This window comes from Triticum dicoccoides, chromosome 1B (assembly GCF_002162155.2).
Source record: "Triticum dicoccoides isolate Atlit2015 ecotype Zavitan chromosome 1B, WEW_v2.0, whole genome shotgun sequence".
Taxonomy (NCBI): Eukaryota; Viridiplantae; Streptophyta; class Magnoliopsida; order Poales; family Poaceae; genus Triticum; species Triticum dicoccoides.
In genome coordinates, this window is record NC_041381.1 from 243,486,054 (window position 1) to 243,495,832 (window position 9,779).

Here is a 9,779-nt window from a genome sequence, read left to right on the forward strand (position 1 = left end):
TTCCCCAAGTTGCTTTCCACTCAAATCTTCTTTCCACCAGTTCCAAAACCTATGAGAGAGAGTTGAGTGTTGGGGAGACTATCATTTGAAGCACAAGAGCAAGGAGTTCATCATCAATGCACCATTTGTTACTTCTTGGAGAGTGGTGTCTCCTAGATTGGCTAGGTGTCACTTGGGAGCCTCCGACAAGATTGTGGAGTTGAACCAAGGAGTTTGTAAGGGCAAGGAGATCGCCTACTTCGTGAAGATCTACCGCTAGTGAGGCAAGTCCTTCGTGGGCGACGGCCATGGTGGGATAGACAAGGTTGCTTCTTCGTGAACCCTTCGTGGGTGGAGCCCTCCGTGGACTTGCGCAACCATTACCCTTGATGGGTTGAAGTCTCCATCAACGTGGATGTACGATAGCACCACCTATCGGAACAAAGCCAAAAACATCCGTGTCTCCAATTGCGTTTGAATCCTCCAAACCCTTCCCTTTACTTTCTTGCAAGTTGCATGCTTTACTTTCCGCTGCTCATATACTCTTTGCATGCTAGCTTGATATGTATTGTGAATGTTGAAATTGTGCCTAAACTCCACTTAAACTTAAAGAATCTTAAAAACTGCCACTTTGGTACTTAGTGTCTAATCACCCCCCCTCTAGACACCTCTTCTCAAGGTCCTACACGGTGTCCAAGGATGATTTACTTGCGGCCTCTTTCCTGCTTAATTCCTTCAATGTGCACCATGCCTCGTGGAGGCGTTTAAACTTGCGTCTGGTATTGTGAAGACAATTATGGTTTGTCATATTTGCTTCGAGATTTTGCAGTTTTCTTCCTATTTACTTTATGTTCTACGTCGGCAGAGCCCGGCCCCGCGCATACCTCAACCGCCATTAGCCCCGACAGGATCTCCAGGACGGGACCAAGGAGTGAGGGGCTACGTAACCAGTTAGGCTCCTGAGTCGCGATGCTCAGGAGTCCCCCTTGACGCGCAAACAGCCTATAGGAAGCAAACGTAGGGGTAGATCTAGCGTTCTACGTCGGTAGAGCCTGGCCCCGCACATACCTCAACCGCCGCTGGCCCCGACCGGATCACCAGGGCGGGACCAAGGAGTGACGGGCTACGTGACTAGTTAGGCTCCTGAGTCGCGATGCTCAGGAGTCCCCCTTGACGTTCAAACGACCTTCAGACATTGGCTCCGCTAAGAGAGGGGCGCGCGACAACCAGGTCTGGAGGACCTGGCTGGGTGGCGTACGCTCGGGCGTGACCCGGGCGTAGCCCTCGTGCCCACCCCCTCGCGTGACGCTCCCAAGGGGAGGTGTTGCAATGAGGCCAGACACTGAGCGCTGGGGCTGCCTAAGGTTGATGCAGCCGTGGGGCCGCCCTCAGTTGTTTATCACCAGCGTGGAGCATAGTGCCTCCGTATGTGTACGGGCATAGCCGCTCCTCGGTAGTGCCGATGGCCAGTGCGGAGCATGGTGCTTCCACGTGTACAGCCCCGCCCTGACACGTGGCTTGCACGGCAGGGCTAGACAAGGTGTATCTGTGCACTCGTGAGCCAGCGCGGGACTCACGAGGCCCTTTCTCAAGGCGGGTTGTGCCTGGTCTTGGGTCTTTGACAACTGTGTGTTCCTGCGAGACGGTTAGGTATAAATGCTCTACGTCCTCAGGTCCCGGCCCTCGAGCGAGCTCAGCCACCGCTGGTATGCCAGGTCGTGATGCCGTGGTCAAGAAAGGGGGTGAGGGCTGGACAGCCAGTAAGAGCTCCTGAGTCGCAATGCTCGGCAGCCCCCCTTTTAACGCGCAAGCGAATTGCATGAGAGAGGGAGGGACCCGTAGTAGGTGGCGAGCAGGTGATAATCACAGGCAGATTAGGCATGAAAGGCAAATCAGCTTAGGTAAATGCAGGATGGATACATGCCACTTGGTCAGACCCAAGCGGCTTGGGGATGATGCAGCCCGAGGGGCGCCCCCAACAAGGTAAGCTAAAGACATAAAAAGAGATACACGCCGCAGGGGCGGACCTACGCGACCTAGGAATGATGCAGCCCTGAGGGCGGTCCCAGCTGAAATGAACTTGGGAGATGTCACCTGGTTCCGTTGTACAGGGGGTGTTGGGGTAGCTGAAGATGCGCGGTGAAGGGACCGGCCCTCACGAGCCACCGGAGCCCTAAGCCTCGGGAGGCTCTGGGGGTCCAGGTGGTTCCTTGAGGACCATCTCCATCTCCACAAGGAACGCATGGTGCTTGGCCTCCTGAGCCGCCAGAATGCTCCGCAGGTGACACTGGTAGGTGGCAGCTGCGTTCAGTAGGCCGAAAGGCATGCGGTCGTAGCTGTGCGGCGGACCCTCGCAGCGTCCCATGCGCGAAGGCCAGAAGCGCTCCTCAGATGTAGCTTGGTTGAGCCCTGGGACGTCGATGCACACGCGCAGCCCACCATCCTCTCCTGGATGGGGAGCCGCTGAGGGAGTCCTGGATTAAGGGGTCCTCGGACAGACGGACTATATACTTTGGCCGGACTGATGGACTATGAAGATAAAAGATTGAAGACTTCGTCCCGTGTCCGGATGGGACTCTCGTTTGCATGGACGGCAAGCTTGGCAATTCAGATATGTATATTTCCTTCTCTGTAGCCGACTCTGTGTAACCCTAGCCCCCTCTGGTGTCTATAGAAACTGGTGGGTTTAGTCTGTAGGACAACAACAATCATAATCATAGGCTAGCTTCTAGGGTTTAGCCTCTTCGATCTCATGGTAGATTAACTCTTGTAATACTCATATCATCAAGAACAATCAAGCAGGAAGTAGGGTATTACCTCCATCGAGAGGGCCCAAACCTGGGTAAAACATCGTGTCCCCTGCCTCCTGTTACCATTAGCCATAGACGCACAGTTCGGGAACCCCTACCCGAGATCCGCCGGTTTTGACACCGACATTGGTGCTTTCATTGAGAGTTCCACTGTGTCGTCGCAATAAGGCTCGATGGATCCTTCAATCATCTTCAATGACACAGTCCAGGTGGAGGTTTTCCTTCTCGGACAGATCTTCGTACTCGGCGGCTTCGTACTGTGGGCCAACTCGCTTGGCCACTTGGAGCAGATCGATAGCTACGCCCCTAGCCATCAGGTCAGGTTTGGAAGCTTGAACTATACTACCGATATCCGCGGAGACTTGATCTTCGACGGATTCGAGTCCATGTCAGGTATGTCGAACAGTCATGACGATCATGAATTAGATTTTCCATCAGACAGTGTTTGGGAGATCATACCTGCGGCTGCCCCGAGAATCAAACCGGAGCAGATTGCATCCTCCGAGGACAGGTGGATCGACTCCGCCACGGAGAATGAACACTCATCAGCGTTTTATCCGAACACTAAAGCCACCTCCTGTGAGGAGGGTATCCTCGGACCCTCGGTGAGGGAGTCCTGGACTAGGGGGTGTCCGAATAGCCGAACTATAATCTTTGGCCGGACTCCAAGACTATGAAGATACAAGATTGAAGACTTTGTCCCGTGTCCGGATGGGACTTTCCTTGGCGTGGAAGGCAATCTTGGTGATACGGATATGTAGATCTTCTACCATTGTAACCGACTCTGTGTAACCCTAGCCCTCTCCGGTGTCTATATAAACCAGAGCGTTTTAGTCCGTAGGACGAACAACAATCATACCATAGGCTAGCTTCTAGGGTTTAGCCTCCTTGATCTCGTGGTAGATCTACTCTTGTACTACCCATATCATCAATATTAATCAAGCAGGAGTAGGGTTTTACCTCCACCGAGAGGGCCCGAACCTGGGTAAAAACATCGTGTCCCTTGTCTTCTGTTACCATCCGCCTAGACGCACAGTTTGGGACCCCCTACCCGAGATCCGCCGGTTTTGACACCGACATTGGTGCTTTCATTGAGAGTTCCTCTGTGTCGTCACCTTTAGGCCCGATGGCTCCTTCGATCATTAACAACAATGCGGTCCAGGGTGAGACTTTTCTCCCCGGATAGAACTTCGTATTCGGCGGCTTTGCACTGCGGGCCAATTCACTTGGCCATCTGGAGCAGATTGAAAGCTACGCCCCTGGCCATCAGGTCAGATTTGGAAGTTTGAACTATACGGCTGACATCCGTGAAGAGTTGATCTTCGACGGATTCGAGCCACAGCCGAGCGTGCCGCACTATCACGATGGGCATGATTTAGCTCTGCTGCCGGACAGTGCCCTGGAGGCCGCACAAGAGTCCGCTCCGACCCTTAGCTCGGAGCCGACTATGCCGATCGAGGATGGGTGGCTAGACACCGCCTCGGGGGCTGCTACCTCTACGGTGATAGATCCGAATACCGACCCTGTCCCTTGTGAAGCTCGTGACTCCAAGGTGCCGGACTCCTCTCCGGACCCCGAACCTTCCGCACCCCAGCTTATCGAATCCGATTGGGCACCGATCATGGAGTTTACCACTGCGGACATCTTTCAGCACTCGCCTTTTGGCGACATCCTGAATTCACAAAAGTGTCTCTCTTTATCAGGAGAGCCTTGGCCGGATTATGGTCAGGACGGTTGGGATGCGGACGACGAAGAAATTCCAAACCCACCCACCACCCACTTCGTAGCCACTGTCGATGACTTAACCGACATGCTAGACTTCGACTCCGAAGATATCGACGGTATGGAAGATAATGCCGGAGACGACCAAGAACCAGCGCCTACAGGGCACTGGAAGGCCACCTCGTCATACGACATATACATGGTAGACATCCCAAAGGATGGGAATGGCGATGGAACAGCGGAGGACAACCCCTCCAAGAAACAGCCTAAGCGCCGGCGTCAACGACGCCACTCTAAATCCCGCCACAACAAAAATGGAGATTCCGGCACTGGAGACAATAACACCCCGGACAGTGCCGAAGAGAACCCCCTCCAGCAAGATTCAGCACAGGAGGATGGAGAAGCCAGCCCTCATGAGAGAGCGGCAGATAGAGAGGTAGAGGACGATAATTATATGCCTCCCTCCGGAGACGAGGCAAGCCTCGACGATGACGAATTTGTCGTGCCTGAGGATCCCGTCGAACAAGAGCGTTTCAAACGCGGGCTTATGGCCACGGCAAGCAGCCTCAAGAAAAAGCAGCTACAGCTTAGATCTGACCAAGACTTGCTAGCCGACAGATGGACTGAAGTCCTTGCGGCCGAAGAGTATGAACTCGAATGCCCCTCCAAAAGCTACCCCAAACGCAAGCTGCTACCCCGATTAGAGGAGGAAGCACATAAACCTACATTACCAGCGCACAATACGGCCGACCGGCCACCTCGTGGCCGCGACAGAGAGGCCTCTAGGCCCTCCACTAAAGCCGCACCCCGGCGTCACTCGAAAAGTACAAAGCCACGAGGGAATGCGCCGGACTTGCGAGACATATTGGAGGATAAGGCAAGACAAACAAGATCGATCTACGGATCGTGTGGGTGCCCCACAATACGTGACGACAACCGTCACGCCGGATACAACAATTCTGGCCGGGCCGAACACAATAGACAAAGCTCGTTTGAGCTGCGTCGTGATATAGCCCAATACAGAGGCGTCGTACACCCACTATGCTTCACAGACAAAGTAATGGATCATTAAATCCCCGAGGGTTTCAAACCCGTAAACATTGAATAATACGACGGCACAACAGATCATGCGGTTTGGATTGAGGACTATCTCCTTCACATCCACATGGCCCGCGGTGATGATCTACATGCCATCAAATACCTCCCACTCAAGCTTAAAGGACCAGCTCGACATTGGCTCAACAGCTTGCCAGCAGAATCAATGAGTGCTGGGAAGACCTAGAAGCCGCATTCCTTGATAACTTCCAGGGAACATATGTGCGACCACCAGACGCCGATGACCTAAGCCACATAATTCAGTAGCCAGACGAATCGGCCAGACAATTCTGGACACGGTTCTTAACCAAGAAAAATCAAATCATCGACTGTCCGGATGCAGAGGCCCTTGCAGCCTTCAAACGTAACATCCGCGATGAGTGGCTTGCCCAGCACCTAGGACAGGAAAAGCCGAAATCCATGGCAGCCCTCACATCACTCATGACCCGCTTCTGCGCGGGAGAGGACAGCTGGCTAGCTCGCAGTAATAACCTGACGAAAAACTCTGGTATTCCGGATACCAAGGACAGCAATGGCAGGTCGCGTCGCAATAAGCACATGCGCTGCATTAACGGCGATAATACTGAAGATATGGCAGTCAATGCCGGATTCAGAGGCTCTAAACCCGGTCAGCGGAAAAAGCCAATCAAAAGAAATACTCCGGGCCCGTCCAATTTGGACCGAATACTTGATCGCTTGTGCCAGATACACGGCACCCCCGAAAAGCCAGCCAATCACACCAACAGGGATTGTTGGGTGTTCAAGCAGGCAGGCAAGTTAATGGCCGAAAATAATGACAAGGGGCTGCATAGCGATGACGAGGAGGAGACCCGGCCGCCGAGCAATAGAGGACAAAAGGGTTTCCCCCCACAAGTGCGGATGGTGAACATGATATACGCAACCCACATACCCAAAAGGGAGCAGAAGCGTGCACTCAGGGACGTATATGCGATGGAGCCAGTCGCCCCAAAGTTCAATCCGTGGTCCTCCTGCCCGATCACTTTTGATCGAAGGGACCATCCCACTAGCATCCGCCATGGCGGAATCGCCGCATTGGTTCTAGACCCAATCGCCGACGGATTTCACCTCACTAGAGTCCCGATGGACGGCGGCAGTAGCCTAAACCTACTTTATCAGGATACAGTGCGCAAGATGGGCATAGAACCATCAAGAATTAAACCCACAAAAATGACCTTTAAAGGCGTCATACCAGGTGTAGAGGCCAATTGTACAGGCTTAGTTACACTTGAAGTGGTCTTCGGATCCCCGGATAACTTCCGAAGCGAGGAGTTAATCTTCGACATAGTCCCGTTCCGTAGCGGCTATCATGCACTGCTCGGGCGAACCGCATTTGCAAAGTTTAATGCGTTGCCGCACTACGCATACCTCAAGCTCAAGATGCCAGGCCCTCGAGGAGTCATTACGGTCAACGGAAACACCGAACGCTCTCTCCGAACGGAGGAGCATACAGCGGCTCTCGCGGCGGAAGTACAAAGCAGCCTCTTAAGGAAATTCTCGAGTCCGACTGTTAAGCGGCCGGACACCATCAAGCGCACCCGGAGTAACCTACAACAAGACCACCTGGCATGTTCCGAGCACGCGTAGCAATGCGGCCCCAACCCCAGCCCTCGCGAAATCGCGAAACTAGTACCACGCGTACATAACAATGCTCTGGAGATACCATGGGCACAGGGGGAGGGGCACGACCACGGAATACCCAGAGTGCGGCTCAACCACACTAGGGGCTCCCAAATGTGTCATTACTTTTTTTCTTATTCTCAGGACTCCGTTTTCCAGAAGCCCTGTCCGGCAGTAGACTTGCCAAACTCACAATGCAACAGCCAGGGAAGCAGAAAAGCTACGTCGAGTATCCAGGTGGTCTCCATTACGAGCATTATACCTGTTTTACATACCATTCCGCAGCCTACCCCTGGAGGGGGACATGTTAAATAGTCCCATCCCTTGCTTATCGCACTATTTGTATCGTTCTGCTTTCATTGCAGTATTTTTTGAATAAACAATGCATCGCTTTTTTCCTATCATTGCATTCCTTTTTTTATCTATATATGTTCACTTATGACATGTTGCACCCGTACGCTTTGGTATGGCCAAATACACCATGGGCTTAAATTCCCCAAAGTATGGTGTGATAAGTCCGAACACTTTCACAAGTGCGAACTTATAGCATTATATGCATCGGCTCCGAATCATGTCTTGGGTCAATAGTTGGGTTTGCCCGGCTCCCATGTTTTGGTACCTTACGTTCCGTTATATCGGCTAAGGTAGTGCTGGGAGAACTACTGCGAATGTGCCCCAGTTGAGCTGGGTCAAGCACCTCAGTGGAGAAAGCTAAAATGGACCGTCATGATGGGGCGACAGCTGGTCGCTGTTCGAGAGGTTTTTTCGAGTCCCTAAAGACTTATGCCGCTTAGAGCGAGGATAGCGCCCCGAATTCGGCTTTCCGAACACTAGGGGCTTCGCCAAAATTTAAAATTATAGAATTCTATGGCTAAGTGAGAGTGTTCAAGCATTATAAGTCCGGTTGCCTCGTTCGTTGTGTTGAGCGCCTCCCTCTAAGGACCCAAAAATGGGAAAAAGAGCGCTCAAGTTTATCCCGAACACCCCAGCACTCGTGGCATGGGGGCTGAAGCCAACGACTTGCCATATCTTTGATAAATGGCCGCACAGAAGGTAATATTTTAAATTAATAAGCGTTGCTTAGCGCATATGAACAAGGTTTCAGCGCACAGGATAACAAAATGCGAGACTACTCAAAAATTACATCTTTTGAGCATTCACCCGCTATAAGGCGGGCACCCTTCAGGACACCCTTATAGTACATCTCGGGCGTGCAATACTCCTTGCCCAGCGGTGGCGCGTCCGTCACAAGCTTCTCGGCATCCATCTTGCCCAGTGCACTTTGGCGCGGGCAAGGGCCCGACGGGCACCTTCAATGCAGACGGAGTGCTTGATGACTTCCATCCATGGACATGCATCCACCATCCGCCGCACCAGACCGAAGTAGCTCCCAGGCATGGCTTCTTTGGGCCATAGCCGAACTATGAGGCCCTTCATGGCCGGTTTGGCCACCTTGTGGAGCTCGACCAGCTGCTTCAGCTGGTTGCTCAGGGGCACCGGATGTCACGCCCAATATGCGATACTATCCTAAAGAGACTCGAAGGTCCCACTAAGGATAGAACTGCATATTGAAATGCTTTTGCAAGGTGGATATCATTACATCAACATTACATAATAGATGGGGATACATACAAGAGGCATACAATGCCACACGAATACAACATCATCATACATAAGAGCACCATCCGACTATGGATGAAACACAAACAGAATCTCAAACGACATCCACCCTGCTAGCCCAGGCTGCCAACCTGGAACCTATGCCTGATCGAAGAAGAAGCAGAAGAAGTACTCCAAAACAAACAAACATCGCTCTCGTGTCATGATCATCGCAAAACCTGTACCTGCAACTGTTTATGTAGTAATCTGTGAGCCACGAGGACTCAGCAATCCCATTACCATGGGTATCAAGACTAGCAAAGCTTAAAGGGAAAGGAAGGGGTAAAGTGGTGAGGTTGCAGTAGCGACTAAGCATATATGGTGGCTAACATACGCAAATAAGATCGAGAAGAGAGCAAATGGAATGGTCGTGAAGCTAGCAATGATCAAGAAGTGATCGTGAACTCCTACTTACGTCAAACATAACCCAAAGACCGTGTTCACTTCCCGGACTCTGCCGAAAAGAGACCATCATGGCTACACACGCGGATGATGTGTTTTAATTCGGATCTGGTGTCAAGTTATCTACAACCGGACATTAACAAATTCCCATCTACCACATAACTGCGGGCACGGCTTTCGAAAGTTTATACCCTGCAGAGGTGTCCCAACTTAGCCCATGATAAGCTCTCGTGATCAATGAAGGATATACCTTCTCCCAGGAAGACCCGATCAGACTCGGAATCCCGGTTTACAAGACATTTCGACAATGGTAAAACAAGACCAGCAAAGCCGCCCGATGTGCCGACAAATCCCGATAGAAGCTGCACATCTCTCGTTCTCAGGGCACACCGGATGAGCAAGACGACGGGTTGGCATAGACCCTGGTTGCCCAGGGGGCGCCGGACATCGCTTGGTTTGGACCAACACTCGGAG